The sequence below is a fragment of the Orcinus orca genome, chromosome 19, assembly GCF_937001465.1.
Source record: "Orcinus orca chromosome 19, mOrcOrc1.1, whole genome shotgun sequence".
Lineage (NCBI taxonomy): Eukaryota > Metazoa > Chordata > Mammalia > Artiodactyla > Delphinidae > Orcinus > Orcinus orca.
The window spans coordinates 55,052,752-55,070,368 of NC_064577.1; positions in this window are offsets into that span (position 1 = coordinate 55,052,752).

Consider the following 17,617-nt stretch of genomic DNA (forward strand, 5'->3'; position numbering starts at 1 on the left):
CCGCACTCTAGAGCCTGCACCACAACTAGAGAGAAGCCTGTGCACCACAATGAAAGATCCCATGTGCCACACCAAAGATCCTGTGTGTCACAACTAAGATCCAATGCAGCTAAATAAATAAATAAATATTAAAAAAAATAAATAAAAAAAGATATGGTCTTGCCAATACTAAGGACAGTCCTCTCAACTCATCTTACTTTTCCTCCTAATGCCAGTGTCACAGTTGACCTCTGCCTGCTTATTGAACACATTTCTTCCTTCACCTGTTGTGATGGGATGGTATACTCTCCCTTGCCCCTGCATTTCCCTACAGTGCTAATCTAAACCTCTCTCTGCCCTGACCTCCCTTTATCCTATTACTTTCTTTTATTGTCTTCATAGCACTTACCACTATTTGAAATGGTCTCATGCCTTTATTGTTTGCATGTTTATAGTTATCTCCCCCTCATGTGGCTCATGAGGGCAGAGAAAGCTCTGTTTGTTCATTGCCACGTTACTCAGTGACAGTGACATTGCTAGTACATTCCATGGTTCATTGAATCTAAGACTCTGTTGTAAGATGCACTATTATTTTAGGGACTATTAATTAGATGAAAGGTTTCCAATTAAACTGTGCTTCCTGATTACTTAGCATTTTTATTTTATATTTGTTTAAATAACCCTTTGAGATACAATAGTCCTAGATTGTTTTGCATATATGACTCCTATTTATATCTGAGCAGAAAAATGAAAGCAAAAAAAAAAATTAACAAAATTTTTCCCCCATATGTAACCAACTTTCCTGACTCACTCTTGGCTCAGAGATGTCAGTGTGTCAGTGTGTTTTTCCACACCGTGTCATCCTTCGTGCCATCAAGAGCATTGGTGTTTCAACATTCCTTAAACTGCTCCCCTGTTTCCTCCCAATATTTTGTCTTAAACTGTTGACACCCATTTTGCAAGTTTGGGTGGTGGTGCTTTCTTAGTCTTACCAGAAAGTATCAATGAAAGGTTTATCAGGCAACAAGCAGGATTGGTTTTCCCTCCCCAAATGGTCCTTAAATAGACTTGGGGAGGGATGACTGAATCATGAAGTAGTTGCTGTTGTCGTTATGAGCCAACAGCAGCAACAAGCAGACTGTATATGCCCAGGCAGTGACAACCCTATCCACGTCTCTAACTGCCACCTGGTGACAAGTTATAACACACCACAGTTTGTCAAATGCATCAGAAATGATAATATATGGGGGGAAAAAAAGTATTTTAGAATTGTTGAAATTCCCTAGTAAGTACTTTATAGATATTTACTCAATGAATGAGTATATGAATGGAACCCTTGTTGCTGCTGTGTAAAGCAACTAAATTCTAAAACAAATCACCTATTAAAGAAATCCCATGTTTTTAAGGATTACTTCATCAGCCTTTAAATTCTGAAACCAGTTATGAATTCTTGATGATTATTATAATTCAATCTAGAGCAGGCTTTTCAATGGACAATGTACTTTTTCGCTTACAATTTTACTTATTTATCTTATCTTAGAAGCTGACTTGTGTGCTTTAAATTATCTGCTTTTAAAAAGACATAAGCGGGCTTACCTGGTGGCGCAGTGGTTGAGAGTCCGCCTGCCGATGCAGGGAACACGGGTTCGTGCCCCAGTCCTGGAGGATCCCACATGCCGCGGAGCGGCTGGGCCCGTGAGCCATGGCCGCTGAGCCTGCGCGTCCGGAGCCTGTGCTCCGCAACGGGAGAGGCCACAACAGTGAGAGGCCCGCGTACCACAAAAAAAAAAAAAAAAAAAGACATAAGCATTACTCACAGTTTCAATAGGATGCCCTGGATTTCTGTGTTTGGAGAATAGAAAACATTTTATTTTATATAGCTGTTTTTTTTTTTTTTTAACCATGAGAGGGCAGCCTTGTTTAACTTATCAAGTTCTCCCAAAGGCCTCGCTGGGTAGCTGTATTCTGGCCGAATGATCCCTGGGAGCAGCAGGAGCGTTCTGGGAAGGGCAGGCAGCTGTGTTTTCCAGGGTGCTTTGCTGCTAAAGGCTCGCTGCTCTGCAGGGAGTTACATGGATGCTGCTCGCTGCTTTTCACATAGGCAGTAAAACCTGACATTCTTTAGTTAGCAGACAGGTGGGGGGCTTGGGGAGGTGGTTGTTTGGGGATTGACCTGTATCAGGAATTAGATAGCTGCAGAAAGGGATGGTTTAATAAAAGCCATGTCTGGGATTTGAACCTCTGGATGGCAAATATATACCTACAGTTGTGCAAACTTTGAAATACAGTAGAGGCTACCTGGAGAGGTTACACCATTAAGAAAGATGTGTAGAAAGAAGGTAGGTCTAGCAAATGAAGTATGTCATGATCAATTGGCATAGATGGTCAGGGAGAGGAGAGGATAAAGCCTTATATTTTACATCCTTTAGATCACTTATTCATTCGTTATTGAATTTTATCATACGGAGGTACAATATGAACTTCCAAGCTATTGAGAGAGACTGTCTGGTAAAAGATTGTGATTCAGTCTAAGTGCTGAACACAGAGTGGAAGTAACTTTGCAAGGAGGGTTGGCTGCTGGAATAGATTAAAGGTCTGGGCGACATAGGGTTAGAGCCAGGTCTGTTAGTATAGGCTTGAGCACAAATACTGCAATGACCAGGAGGGGAAGAAAGCACTAGTTAAGTCTGGATTTCACAAACTCCGCACCTGATTCCCTTATAGGGAGAACTTTTAAGTGATTTTTCATCTCTGTAGGGGGCATAGCACTTACAAAGTTGTGCCCAGATTCCTTTCCAGTTAAAGTTCATTCTCTGTCAGCTTTGTTAACTGAGCCATGAGAACATATGGCAACATTCACTTGTTTATTCTACAAACACATATTAGGGTCCCCAAATGTGCCAGTCACTGTGTTAGGAATCAGTGGTATATGAAGGAGATAAAATCCAACCTCTACATGCCAAGTGCTCACAATCAAATAAGGAAGAACTCATAGCTTAGTGGGCAGAGTTAATTTTGTTGTCAAATGGACAGAAAATTCACTTTTCATTAAGTTCTTAAGTCTAGTGATCACGTTTTTTCCTCATTGGCTTCTTAACATAAAAGAACCAGATGAGCTCCAAAATGGTAGAAATTATAGTATTTCATATTAGCCTTAACCCCATGTTATAAGGTGAGTGTCCTACCACGTTCCTTACAAAAACATAACAAAACAACATCAAATTGCATTCCAGAGCTAAACAGAAATGCTTTTCAGATCATGTACTAGTTTGATATTTCTATATCAGGGGTTCTCAACATGATTGAAAATCCATTCCAATTCACAGAGAAAAAAGAGTCATTGAAGAGATAGTATGGGATCAATATCACTTTCAAGTGAATTAATTTATATTTTACCCACAGCAAAATCGTCTATATAATTTGAATGTATGCATATTTATTCGGTCTGTAACGTGCATACAGATCCAAGTACTTCTCAAGATAACTCTGCAGCTTTCTCCTGAGGCTTTTAGCTTCAGAATACCTGCTCCACTCCTGAGCCTTTCCTAAGAAAACCCACTTATAGCTCCTTTTCAGAGTACTTCCTTGCTTGGCTGTGTTCTAAATCAGGGAACAGCAGACACTTTCCTAAAAGGCCATATAGTAAATATTTCAGGCTTTGTGGGCAACTACTCAACTGCCTGCCCTTGTAGTGAACAGCAGACACAGACAATACCTAAGTGAATCAAAGTACAAAAACAGCTGGCAGGCCAGATTTGGGCTGTGGGCCATACATTGAGTATCCTTGTTCTAAATCATTTGACTCCCCCATTTTAGCTGACTGGACCAGGAGAGCAACCTGAAGTAAGAATAGCAAATCTATGAGCCAGTCTCCACATGGTTGGCATCCTTAGAAGTGACCTGGTATGAGACTTTGTATCAGTTAGTGTCTCTTGTTAGATAGATGAATAGATCAAGAGATAGGTAAGTAGATAGATAGATAGGGCAATCATTAGTAGGATCAGATACAGCAGGAGCCAAGAGTAGTCAGAAGCTATCAGTAAACTAAGGCCAAAAGACAGAAAAATGATATCCAAATAGAGAGTGGGGTAGTGGGTTAATAATATCAACAGTAGAGAATCTGAGAGGATTACCATTGAGGAGGGTTGTCAGAGTTTTGATGCTGATGAGTCTTGCGAATTGTATGTCCTGAAAAAAACCTCACAGTTTTTAAACTATATTCCAGCTTCAGTCCAGCCATTCCTGGGTTCCTGGGAGATTTCTGCTGTTCTTAATTCCACATGTAACCTCACAGCTGATTTCCCATTGCTAGAGGTAACCGTAAAGAATCTCTATTTCTGATAGTTCTGTAGAGCCTAACACTCTCTCCTCTGCCTGTAGGTTGGGAACCAGAGTTGTACATGAAATATTCATCACCGAATATTGGCTATGTTTGGAGATTTTCTTAAGCATTCGTCTTAGACTTTGTGTCTAGTTTTTGAATGGATTGTGTGTGCCTAAATAAAGAGCTTCCGGGCTTCCCTGGTGGCGCAGTGGTTGAGAGTCCGCCTGCCGATGCGGGGGATGCGGGGGATGCGGGTTCGTGCCCCGTTCCGGGAGGATCCCATGGGCCGTGGTCGCTGGGCCTGCGCGTCCGGAGCCTGTGCTCCGCAACGGGAGAAACCACGGCAGTGAGAGGCCTGCGTACCGCAAAAATAAATAAATAAATAAAATAAATAAAGAGTTTCCCTTGAAAAAGCACAGACATTTTCTCTGGGGCATTTGACGAGGAGCAAGCATGATTGTGTATCCCCTTCAGACCCTTCGGGGCTGCTCAGTGAGGCATTCAGGCTCCATATGGTGAAAATTGTTCTGTGACAAGTCTAGTTTATTCCAGTTTTTGCTTCTATTGAGGATCTTGGGGAAACCTTTTCATATTTCTCATCTGAGTGCAGCGAAGGATTTTGGGCTACTTGGGAACAGGTTTAAAATAAGGTTACATTATTAATCAACATGCTTTTTTTTTTTTTGCGGTACGCGGGCTTCTCACTGCTGTGGCCTCTCCCGTTGCGGAGCACAGGCTCCGGATGCGCAGGCTCAGCGGCCATGGCTCACGGGCCCAGCCGCTCCGCGGCATGTGGGATCTTCCCGGACCGGGGCACGAACCTGTGTCCCCTGTATCGGCAGGTGGACTCTCAACCACTGCTCCACCAGGGAAGCCCCAATATGCTTTTATATCCAGTTATTCCTGGCCAGAGATGAGTCCTTCACATCACTCTTAACAGTCCCTGGAATTTAATTCAACCTTTGTCATTTCTGACAGTGTTTTATGGTCCCCTTCTCTGACTGCCAATCTTAAAATAACAGATTTTGGAAGAAATTTTTGTCCTTTTCTTCCACAATATGGGAAAGGAGGTGCAATTTTGCAGCTATTCAAGGTGAAAAGGTATTTTATTTTTGAAGGGCTGAATTCTTGGATTTGTTAATATATCTCTCTTCACAGCTATGCTGAAGGATATTTCATTTCTCTGATTCATTCTTACTATTAAAAAAAATATTTAGCCAATCGCCAAACATTGCATAAAACATGGCACCCTGCTTTTGGAAACTATTTCTTACAGATCTAGGAGTACACTGAAATTATTAATATGAATCTTTTAGCATCCCCTCTTGAGAGCAGGAGAAAACAGACATCATTACTATCATCATTCTGTTAGGGACTAACCTGAATTAATAACATACCTAAGATTTGAAAACTGGCCATGTGCTAGACACCAAGGCACAGAGTATTGGTAACTTGCCCAAGGGATCACAGTAAGTAGCAGATACATTTGATTCCAGTGTATGTAACCACTGTACTGTCCTGCTCCCACAGCCTTATGTCCATGAGTGCAGACTCCAGAAAACTTAAAAGAACTCTCCATGCACAGGGTGTTGGAGACCTGAAGAAGAAAACCCAGGTGTGAGCAACAAGATATTTGATCCCTCTAAATTTCTGTGTTTTTCTCTAAGCAGGAGAAATACACTTTTCTGGATTACATTTTAAGTAGCAAATCAGACAGTCAATGCAATGTATTGATGCTGCCATGTGGAGTCTTCCATTAGGCACCTTCACAATGAGGTTACAGGTCAGAAAAAGGCAGTTCAGGGACCAGAGACAGAGGCCTGGGGAGATGGACAGAGGCCTGCAGTACACCCTTGCTTTATATGAAGCTTGTTTTTCTTTATAGAGGCTGTGTTCCATGCTGCTCACATAGCTGTTTCCTGTCCTAATTAATTTTTGAGCTCTCTGTTGGATTTTAATTACAGACCTAATAATTCATGGGAAGAGTTGACAGGTGTTTTAGGTTGGTCATCGCATTTGAATAGGCAGGTAACGGGTAGAAAGTCCTGAAAACTCTTCAGTAATTGACTCACAGACAAGTTGCTACTTGGAAGTAGGAAGCACAACCAGGAAGAGCTTTAGTTACCTGGAGCAGCATTTTTAGAAGGAAAGAAACTGAGGTTGAAAACACAGATCCCAGTTTGGACTTGTGCTTTCCATTGGAGTGGGGAGGGTGAGTTGGGGTGCTATAAAGAGAAGGAATGGGTTTGATATTGGGCTGGGGCACCCAGAAAGACTTTAGCAGTGTCCCTTGGGAAGATATAAACACAATGGAGGCAAAAGAGAATAAACAGACACCTTATTTTTAGCAGGGTTTGTTCTCCAACCTCAATACAAAACTCTACAGAGTGCTAAACTATAGAAAGTTCCCTTTTTGCCTCTAGTTAAGAGCCTAGAATCAATGCTTGGAAAATGGCCAAATTGTTTTCCCCTAAGTCCACTTCCAATTTCAGAACTTTGTCCCATTGTCGAGAGAAAAAGCCATGCCAAGAGAGCCAGACTGCAAAAAAGCCCCCTTGCCCCACTGCAAAAATATCCCTGCTCCTGGCTTTGCCCTGGCCCAGCCCTAGCAAAAGGGGACATCAGAAGTTTCAAGCTGGTCAGCCTCTTTCCATTTGGAAGCAGCCCTCGCTGTTCCTGGTGCCTGAGGGAGATCTACAGAAAGTGGAGAAAGACCACAGTAATAAGGTGACCTTTTAACACTTTTAAAAACTCTGCCCATAAAAGCACAGCCCTCAATCTAAGAATGTCATCCTGATCAGCGATCCTGCCCCCTGAAGACTGAAGTGTCTTCCCCGTCACAGGCCTCATCCTTGGAAAGGTGTAAAATGAGGGTGGGGGACAAGCAAGGAGCCTTGAGTTGCCTGTAGAGGTCAATACTTGTCTGTAGGGAAGTCAAACCATCCAATTGCCATGTCCTTAAGGCAGGATTTCTGTCAACCAAAGCATCCTCTTAGGAATGAATTGGAATTACATAGAAAGGGATAAGAGCATTCAAGAAGAACTTTCTAATTAGTAGAGTGGTGAGATTGTGGAATAAACAAATATAACTAAGAATCTCTTTAAATAGTGAGATTTGGTAAATCTCTTTACCAAATAGTTATTTGGTAAAAATAAACAAATGCATTAAGTAGTTTTTCTAACATGCCCCCTACCTTTCTAACATAATTATTACCAATCTTTTAAGACCCCACCCCACCCCACCCCCAATGTATTTCTAGCATATATTTGCATATTTGCATATTCATTATTATACCTATTCATGGGCAGAGAATGTAGTTTATTCTGCTATTAATTATTAGTTGCATTACTTAAATGTGGTGTTGTTTAAAAAAGTGTTAACAAAAATGACTGTTTCAATGGTATCAAACATTATTTTTCCTGAAAATTTTCAATAATGAGGCTGTTTCTATAGGCAAAGTATGTAATTATAAACCCAAATATCACTGAGCAGATCCACATTTAATTGTCTCAAGTGAAATGGCTTCTTTCCCTTTAACCACCAGTATGCTCATTAGCAGAGCATTTCTTATACCCTCTCTTTATGACTTGATATATCCATTGTTATTGCAAAATAAAGCTCAGAGTCTCTCATACAAAGTAGCTGCAATAGGTCAGCAAAAGCAGTTTTATCATATCAGGTGGATGACAGATTTTTTTCCTTCCTACTGGCATTGTGAGTTCATGGTGAACCCTTTATAACTGATACTTGTCCTTGCAATGCAAATAGTGTTCCCCAAGTTTTCAATCTAATAGCCAAATAATGTTATGAAAACACAAATTAAAAGACAATTCCTGTGTCAGTTGTGCTTTCCACAACTGGCTGCACATTAAAATCACCTGGGCATCTTATACACAGTGCAGCTTCTTACCTGCATATCAGATCAACAGAATCAGAATCTCTGCGGAATGGGGTCTTGGAATCTACATTTTCTAAAAGCTTCCCCCAGGATTCAGACGTACAGCTGGATTTGGAAACCACTGTATTTGAATACTTAATTCTTATAGCCTCTCAAAGTTTAGAAATCCTTCAAATGAGAAAATATTCACTTTTTTGCCCAGTTAAGATTATTGCAGGTAATAGCTGCCTAATTAATAACTATGGAAGGAACATAATCTACTAATTCATATTCATAAAATGATCTTACAAGGATTAAATATTTCCCAATTAGCACTGAAATAAAGATGGCCAAGGAAGGTTGGTCAGAGATTTGATGACATGATGGACGTGAAAGTATCACAACAAAGGTTGGCATATAATAGCTTAATAGATGCTCAGTAATATATTTCTCTACTTTTACTGCTTCACTGACCATTTCCTTAGTCTCTAGCAAACTAGCCTCTCTATATTAGAAGTTAGTTCTTTTCTTTTTTTTTTTTTTTTTGTGGCTGCAGGTCATGCTGGATGCAGGATCATAGTCCCTGCAAGACCAGGCTTTGAACCCATGCTCCCTGCAGTGGAAGCTCTGAATCTTAATCACTGGACCACCAGGGAAGTTCAAGAAATTAGTTATTTTCTACCCTTCAATAAGACAGTCCCAATCCTATGTTTTTCTTGATGATTAGCAACAATTCAGACAAAAATCAATCCCTTTTTTCTCTTTGATCCCAAAGCACTTTGTACCTCTGCTGTAGAGTTATCACACATTGGCTTTTATTTTAATTACCTAACTGTGCATTCATTTTTCTATTTTGATTACTCTTCGTAAATGAACGGGTATCAGATTTTAGGTATAAACAACAATAGCAGCGAAACTGGTTCTTGTCCTCAGATGCTTATTTTTAGAATAGCTTGTGATGAGAAATGGGAGAAAGAAGCATTGGCTAGGGATTGAAGAGAACTTGGTCCTAATACCGACTCTGTCACCAATCGATGTATGATTTGAGACAAGCCACTGGACTTCCCTGGACCTTGATATTCCCACCATACAATGAAGGGTTTGGCCTAAACTCTCCTCTAAAATACCTTATGGCTCAATAAGTCAATAATCCTAATTGAGGAGACAGGGTATGCACACATAAACAGACATAAGAATGCTTACAAAGTAATTTAGCAGTAAGTACACACAACTGCAGGCAGTGTATATTAAGCATTTAGGTGGGTCAGCTGAGAGAGTGACGCCACTTGGTTAGGCCTACTCAAGAGACGTATTGACATCTTGACTGAAGAGTCCTATGCCGCTAAACTGTTTACAATAAAACACTTGAAAAGAAACGTTCATCACACAAGGCTGGAACTACGTGCACTGAAGTCTCCACATCAGATAAACAGATCAAGCAAAATTCTGCTTGGTGTCTGCTAGTGCCAGGCACTTTCATACTCATTATTTCACTGAATTTCAGATTAGTTCAGTAACTTGCTAGAGGTCACCCTGCTAGCAAATGGCAGAATGGAGATCCAAATGTAAATCTTCTGATTCCAAGTCCAGTGTTGTGCTGCTGTATCACTATTGCTTACCTTCCACTTGACCTCATCCATTGCATGCAAAAACCAGGTTTGACTCTAGACCTCAAAGAAGCTAGTCAACTGGCTAATATCTGTCTCCCCTAACCTTTGGCTTGCATAATGCTTTTACATTTTTTAAAATTAAGTAACACTTCTTGTAATTGCCTTGCCAGAGTTTTTTCTGTTGATGACATTCCAGGAGCTGGCAGCTGCTGTTTCAACTGCTTCCTGTGTATCAAATGGGACAAATAACCTCAATGCATATCTGACTTGCTTGAGCCTGTACTTCAATTCCCACCATATCCAGCTGATTCTTCCAACAGCGATTCCTTTACTGTGAAGCATTCTTCTCTATTTTGTGGTGGGGGAGAAAACATTATCATTAAGTTTCTTTGTAATGCTTTTCTCCTGTCCATCTTTTTAGTCTTTACCATACACCTGATCTTGCTTGGGCCACTGGAGTATTTCCTTGAGTTGCTACTAATAGATTAATGCATGGTGCTTTATTAAGATGTATGGATGTGTCACCCTAGTGCCATGCTAAGCATCAGCTGCTCTGGAGTGCAGCTGCAGTTCTTCCCTTGAGCTCTCTGCAAAAAAGTTAAATAATCAGGCCATTCCACCAATGCCTGGAGCAGCTTCCTGCATTTCTTCCTCCTGAATCCTCTGTGGAAAATATTCCATACAATGAGATGAAAATAAACTAAGAGAGAAGTATATCTATCACATGCAAGGCAAAATACCCTGTTTCAGAAAGCTCAGAAACAATAATGTGAAGTTACACTCTTTCTCAGTCAGAGGCAATTGCTGGTTTCAGATTGCACACAGAGAGCTGAAATCACCTCACGGATGGCGGCCTTCATGAGCCTGCGTTTGCAGCAGGTATTCACCCTTGAAGGCGTGATTCTTCTTTCAATACTGCTCATTAGAGAGTGTGCTACAGACCAGAGGGAACATGTCATGCACTCAGGTTGAAATAATCCTTAAAAATTACATAAAGGGTGCTCCTACTAATTACTATATTTTGTTCATTGTGAGAAAGCAGAAATGTAACCAGTGGAATCCATTTGGTTCAGATATCTATATTTTATAATCCTTAGGAGAAGTATATAACTTGGGGATTTTTGAAGCTGACAAAGCATTAGCTAAGAATGATTAACTCCTAAGTGTGTAATAGAAAATCCTACATTTAGTTTAATATACATTATTTTACAGATGAGGAATTTTTGAGGTTCAGTAGCTCATGGTTGATTACTTCTTAAAATAGAAAAACATTTATTAGTAAATTCAAGTAGTGATTTTATTTTACTGTTGAATAAATGATCGTTTATGATTTCTTACATGTGACAATTCTATTTGGGATCCATATTGTGTAAAATACTTTTCTACTACTAAACTTTAAAGACAAATGTAATAAATATATCATATATATTCTTTTATTAAAGTCAGGTTTAGGTATAACTTATATACAATAAAATTTATCCTGTTTTGGTATACAGTTCTATGAATTTTGACAGATACATTTTTTATATATATATATATATATATATATATATATATATAGTTATGTAACCGCCATCACAATAAAGATATACAATATTTCCATCACCCCCAAAACGTCCTTCTAGCTGCTTTGTAGTCAATATCCCCACATGAAGCCTTGGTAACTACTCATGTGTTTCTTTCACTATGGTTTTGCCTTTTCCAAAATGCCATATACATGGAATCCACAGCTTGTACCTTTTAATCTGGTGTCTTTCCCTCAACATAAAGCTTTTGAGCTTCCTCCTTGTTGTTGCATGTATCAATAGTTGTTCCTTTTTATTGCTAAATAATGTTCCATTGTATGGCTATACCACACATTGTTGACTCATTCACAAGGTAATGGACATTCTCTCACTTCCCCCTCCACCCCAGTTTTTGGCTATAAAGCTGCTATGAACGTGCATGAACAAGCCTTTGTGTGAACGAATATTTTTATTTCTCTCAGGTAATTACCTAGTAGTAGAATGAGTGGGTTATATGGTAAGTGTATATTTAGCTTTTTAAGAAATCACCAAACTGTTTTCCATGGTGCTGGACCATTTTACATTCTCATTAACAGTATGTGGGAGTTGCATTTGCTCCACATCCTCACCAACAAGTGCTATGCTCAGATTTTTTAACTTAGTCATTCTAACAGGTGTGAAGTAATATCTCATTGTGGTTTTAATTTGGATTTTCCTAACAACTAATGAAGTTATTAGTTATTAGTAGGTACTCAACAAATCAAGATATTGAGCATCTTTCCATGTACTTACTTGCCATCTGTATATCTTCTTTGATGAAGTGTCTATTCAAATTTTTTCCATTTTTAATTGTGTTGTTTTTTATTATTGAGTTGTAAGGGTTCTTTTTTTAAATAAATACTTATTTTTTAAAATTAATTAATTAATTTATTTTTGGCAGTGTTGTGTTTTGGCTGCACTGTGGGCTTTCTCTAGTTGCGGTGAGCGGGGGCTACTCTTCTTTGTGGTGCGTGGGCTTCTCATTGTGGTGGCTTCCCTTGTTGTGGAGCACGAGCTCTAGGCACTTCAGTAGCCGTGGCTCACGGGCTTCAGTAGTTGTGTCTCGTGGGCTCTAGAGCGCAGGCTCAGTAGTTGTGGTGCACGGGCTTAGTTGCTCCGTGGCATGTGGGATCCTCCTGGACCAGGGCTCGAACCATGTCCCCTGCATTGGCAGGCGGATTCTTAACCACTGCACTACCAGGGAAGTCCCAAGATTTCTTCATATATTATGGATATCAGTCTATTATCTGATATGCATTTTACAAATATTTTCTCCCATTTTGTAGGTTTTCTTTTCATTTTCTTAGCAGTGTTCTCAAAGAGAAGTTTTTAATTTTGATAAAATCAGATTTTCTAAATAATTTTTTTTAATACTTTATGCTTTTTATGCCTATCTAAGAAATCTTTACCTCACCTTCTTTGATAAGGACAACAATTCTCTACAAAACCTGGAGATAAAATCTCCATGGCTTCAAAACTTTCCTAAAATTTATGTCTGTGTAAATCAAAATAACTCTTACACAGAATAAATCTTTCTAGCTGCATTATTTTAGTTCACAGTGTTCTTTTCCTAATGAGAATTTCTCCATGTTGGTAGAGTCACCTTTAGGTTTTTTTTCTTTTTCTTTTTTTTCATCTTTTTTGGCCACGCTGCTCAGCATGTGTGAGGGATCGACCTACTCCCACCTCCACTCCCACCCCCCGCATTGGAAGCACAAAGTCTTAACCACTGGACCGCCAAGGAAGTCCCACACCTTTAGGTATTTTTATGCATGTGATTTATCATTAGGTATTAAGGTATCTCATAGTTCTTTTGTTTGCCTAATACCATGAGCATATTATCGGTTGCAAGAAGTTATTTGATATTCTTTGACCTATATTTCTTTTTTATTACTCAACTATAAGTACGTTAGCTTGTAGTTTAATGACATGATGAAAAATCACAGGCATTTTCTTTTTAAATTTTGAATAAAGGCAGAATCAGCTCACAATGGAGAATGCTGTGTGTATGTCCTCAAGTGCTGATTTAGTTAAGTAAAAGGGTGAAATTTCACTGTTAGTAATAATTGTGTCATTGAATATATTCTTGCTTTTCTGCTTCAGTTTTGCAAGGAGGCTTTTCCTACAGCTTCACTTTTCACAAGGTATATTTCATAAAATATTTCATGATTATATAGCGCTCTGCACAGAAACAAAGCACAAATAACAGAATTAGAAACTTATCTCATTAGGTATCACACATTATGCTCACCTCAGTCCTTAATCTTATTGTTGATTATGCCAGTTAAGAAGATCTACAGTCTTTTGACAAAAAAATATTTATTTTGATTTCTTCTCTACACAGGCAGTTGCTTCCTCAGTTGTATCACTGTATGGTGCTTGGACTTCTATGTTATACTTCATTGTGCCTGTGTCTATTTCTTATGCTAGATATAAGTTCCTTGAGGACAAGAACTATGCTTTATTCACTTTCATATCCCCAGAACCTAGCAGAGGACCTTCACTACAGGCACATCAATATTAAATTCATGTCTGAATTAGTGTAAACTAACAAAATTCTAATTTTCTATATTCGTTTTTCTGGAAACAGAATGCAGTGGCTCTTGGAGATCAAAAGCTAGGTTTTGGAGTCAAATGGACTTGTGTTCAACTCTGTCACATCCTGACTATGCCACCCTGGAAAGATACTTCACCTCCTATACATCGATTTTCTCATTTATAAAATGGAGATAATATTCAGCTTCAGGCTGTTTTAAGTGTTAAATGAAATGAGGTCATACAAAGTGCATAGCATAGGTTATTCAATACCTGACAGCTGCTAATAGTGGTAGCATCAAAATGTATTTCTATGTCTGTGTTCACACGATCACAGTATTCTGTCTCATAGAAGTTTAAGATATTGAGTTTTACAGGCTACTATCAAATTGTACATTTTTTTGTAGTAAATTTGGCTTTTTGTAGTCTCTGAACCATTCAGAATTTCCCCCTCTTGTCTGAAATTCCACTTTGAGTGTCTCAGACCCTACGGCATCTATTGATGTTTGCTTAGCTTGAATTTTCTTAATGGTGTGTTCTAGCTGAGTCTCATGCCAACTAAGGATTGTGACTTCCCAAGTGAAAAACTCACACAGTGGGTACCTAACTTTTCTTTATTCTACTCACAAATATAAGGCTCTCATCTGGTTTCTGCTTTACTCAGAGAGGGTAGACTCACTACCAAGTACTGAAAAGAGGTCATAATCATCTAAAATGTTTGTAAAAATGTTCTTATAATTTAAAAATATTTTAAAGTTATCTGCCTACACCTGCATGCATCTAGGATGCTCTAACTGAATGCATATGATACCTTTCATTCATTCACTCACTCATCTATTTTTCTGTTTAAACATTTCTTAAGTACCTACTACATACTAGGTACTGAACTCAGTCTTGGGAATTCTTAGTGGTATACAAAAATGCTTCTTACAAGTGTCCTATATCATAAAATTCTAGATTAAGTTCACCTAGAAAATCTGTATTTTCTGAAAAATAATAACATCTGATAGCATTTTTACATGTAAATAACTTAAAGGGCATAGTGTATATTTCAAAAGTTTAAAAAATTTATCTCCAGAGAGAGATGGATTTAAACTGGCTTCACAGGCACACAGTAGTTAAGTTCAGCCAGCCTTCAAGTTTACTCCTGACCCCTTCCAATTTCACATCCCCTAACCCCCCATGGATATTAAGACATTGTGTCTGGGCCATCAATTTTCAGATTTCTTGTGAACTGAAGAATTCAACACGGCAGAGACAGTCTTCCCTAGAACGGTCTGTTTTTATAATTTCTCTAGTGGGTGTTCATGCCAATTCCCAGTTTGGCTCAATAGAGCTAAATATATATCTTGTTGCATCTGATAATTTAACACAACAAAACCATGATTCCTGGAATCATTTGTGTTTTGTTTTCCACGAGCCTTTGTTGTTACCATCAGACGTCCTCTACACAGAACAGCCAGGTTATCTTGGCCTCAAGGGATACAATTTTGCCCGTTTCCCCTCCTTTTTACTCTGTGACCCTTTTCTCTGCCTCCCACCTCCTTGAAAACTCCCACACACACTTACAAAACACAAACATCGGGGTCTTCAAGTCTCCAATTTTTCTGAAGTCTTAGGCTAATGTTTCCATTAGTTTGGCTTTGCTTCCTTGAAGAAGGATCATTGATTTGCCTGTATCCAGATCTATACGTTACGTATTAATGGATGAGAAATCACGCACACATGGCAGGACTTGGCAGGAGGCATCAACACAGATTAGCTCTAGCTGATCAAATAATAACCACAAGCCAACTCTGCTCTCTGCTCAATGAGTCTCAAGAGGGAAATCACAGGAATCTTTTCTATTTTTCAGAATGGCTTTCCCTTTCTTGTACTTTTAATAAAAAGCATTTATTCCCTGGGCATCCTAGGGTAAAGTTTAGTCCTAATCAGTAACAGTCATCATAGCATTAAACATTAAAGAGGAGAGGGCTTCCCTGGTGGCGCAGTGGTTGAGAGTCCGCCTGCCAATGCAGGGGACACGGGTTCGTGCCCCGGTCCGGGAAGATCCCACATCCCGCGGAGCGGTTGGGCCCGTGAGCCATGGCCACTGAGCCTGCGCGTCCGGAGCCTGTGCTCCGCAACGGGTGAGGCCACAACAGTGAGAGGCCCGTGTACCGCAAAAAAAAAAAAAAAGAGGAGAGATACGTTGGGGCTGTCAGAGTTCAGGGAATAATGGAGGGAGAACTAAGCTGGTATTAAAGCACCAGTTAAGCACTTCCTGAGCAAAATGTGGAGTTCAGGGAAAGCCAGAAAGAGCTAGATGGCTGGCAGGTTGGTCCTGAGAAGAAAAGTATTGGTGGACCCACTGAATCAACCAACAGCGCCTGAGAAGGAGGAGTCGTGAGTATTTTCTGGCAGAGAGAAAATGTTTTCTCAGTGATGGTCTGGAGGCCAGCAGTGGAAATTTCCACTCAAACCTGAATATCTGAAAAGGGTCCTTGCTCTTTTTCTCTGCCACTTAACACATGGAATCTGCATGGGTGTTCAACAAGGCTGATTTGTGGCCTCTTTGGTAACCAAAGAAAAAGTGATGAAGGTTTTTGAACTCACCATCATTAGAATGTCTCCTTAGAACTGGAATGTTTACTTAGCCCACAGCTTTACTGCTCTTTCGGGACACTGTGACCTCCTGCTTGGGTGTTAACCCCACCGCAGTAGTGGGGTGGGAAGGATGGAGCTGAGGGCCAGCAAGTGAAAGGAAATCAGAGGAGTCAGAGGCTGATCGGTATGCTAAAGTTTCCAACTAAGGTTTGTGGAGTGGATATATTTTATAGCAACTGCCAGGTACACTGAGACTAAGAGAATTTACGGGGTGGAGATTAACATTCTAGATAAGGGAATTTAGAAAGGTCCCTGGACCAATCAAGGGAGACAGGATACAGGGATCAACTTAAAGGGAGCATGAAGCAGCATGGGAAAGCAAATGAATTGGCAATCCAGAGCAAATTGTCAGATATCATCTTCTAACTTTCTGCCCTTGCACGGAATACTTAAAGGTCAACTGGCAGATGCATTACTTCTACTCCTGACTTTGGCCTCATTGACCCCTCTTATGTCTTTAATTCCCTAGTGTTTGACCTCGTGGGGGTCTGGGCTATGTGGTAGTAAGTACTTAGGCTTAAGCACTGTACATACAGAGTTCAAATCCCACCTCTGACACTTAACAAGCTGTTCATTCACCCCTTGGAGCCTCAAACTTTTTGTCTATGAAGTAGAGAAAATAATTCCCATCTTACGAAGAGTTGTGAGAATTAAATGGTATGAGGCATGTAAAACTCCTATTATGAGGTCTGACATGGTGAGTAATAGGCTATAATTATTAATATGGCTTCTTACCAAGAATCTGACAACTTCTGACCTAGGATTGTATCTTGCAAGAGCCCATTAATTTTTTGGCTTCTTTTTAGGAAGGGTCATCCCTGGCCAGTACCAGTTCCCTGGATATTCCTAGAGTAGCATCTTGGCATTCTGCAAGCCAGGAATTATTTGCCATTTCATGGGTTCCACCACGGAGTGCCCTTTAGTTGTGTTAGTCATCCCAACTTTTGGTCTGTCCCTGTGATATTGTGATTTACAATAAGAAATACATATTTTGTTTTCATCCCTGTTTCTGGCACAGAGCTCCTAAAAATCTTGAAATTTCATTAAGTGATGAGAGCCATAAAGGTGTCTTCTGTTATGTCAGTCTCCCTCACCTCCACA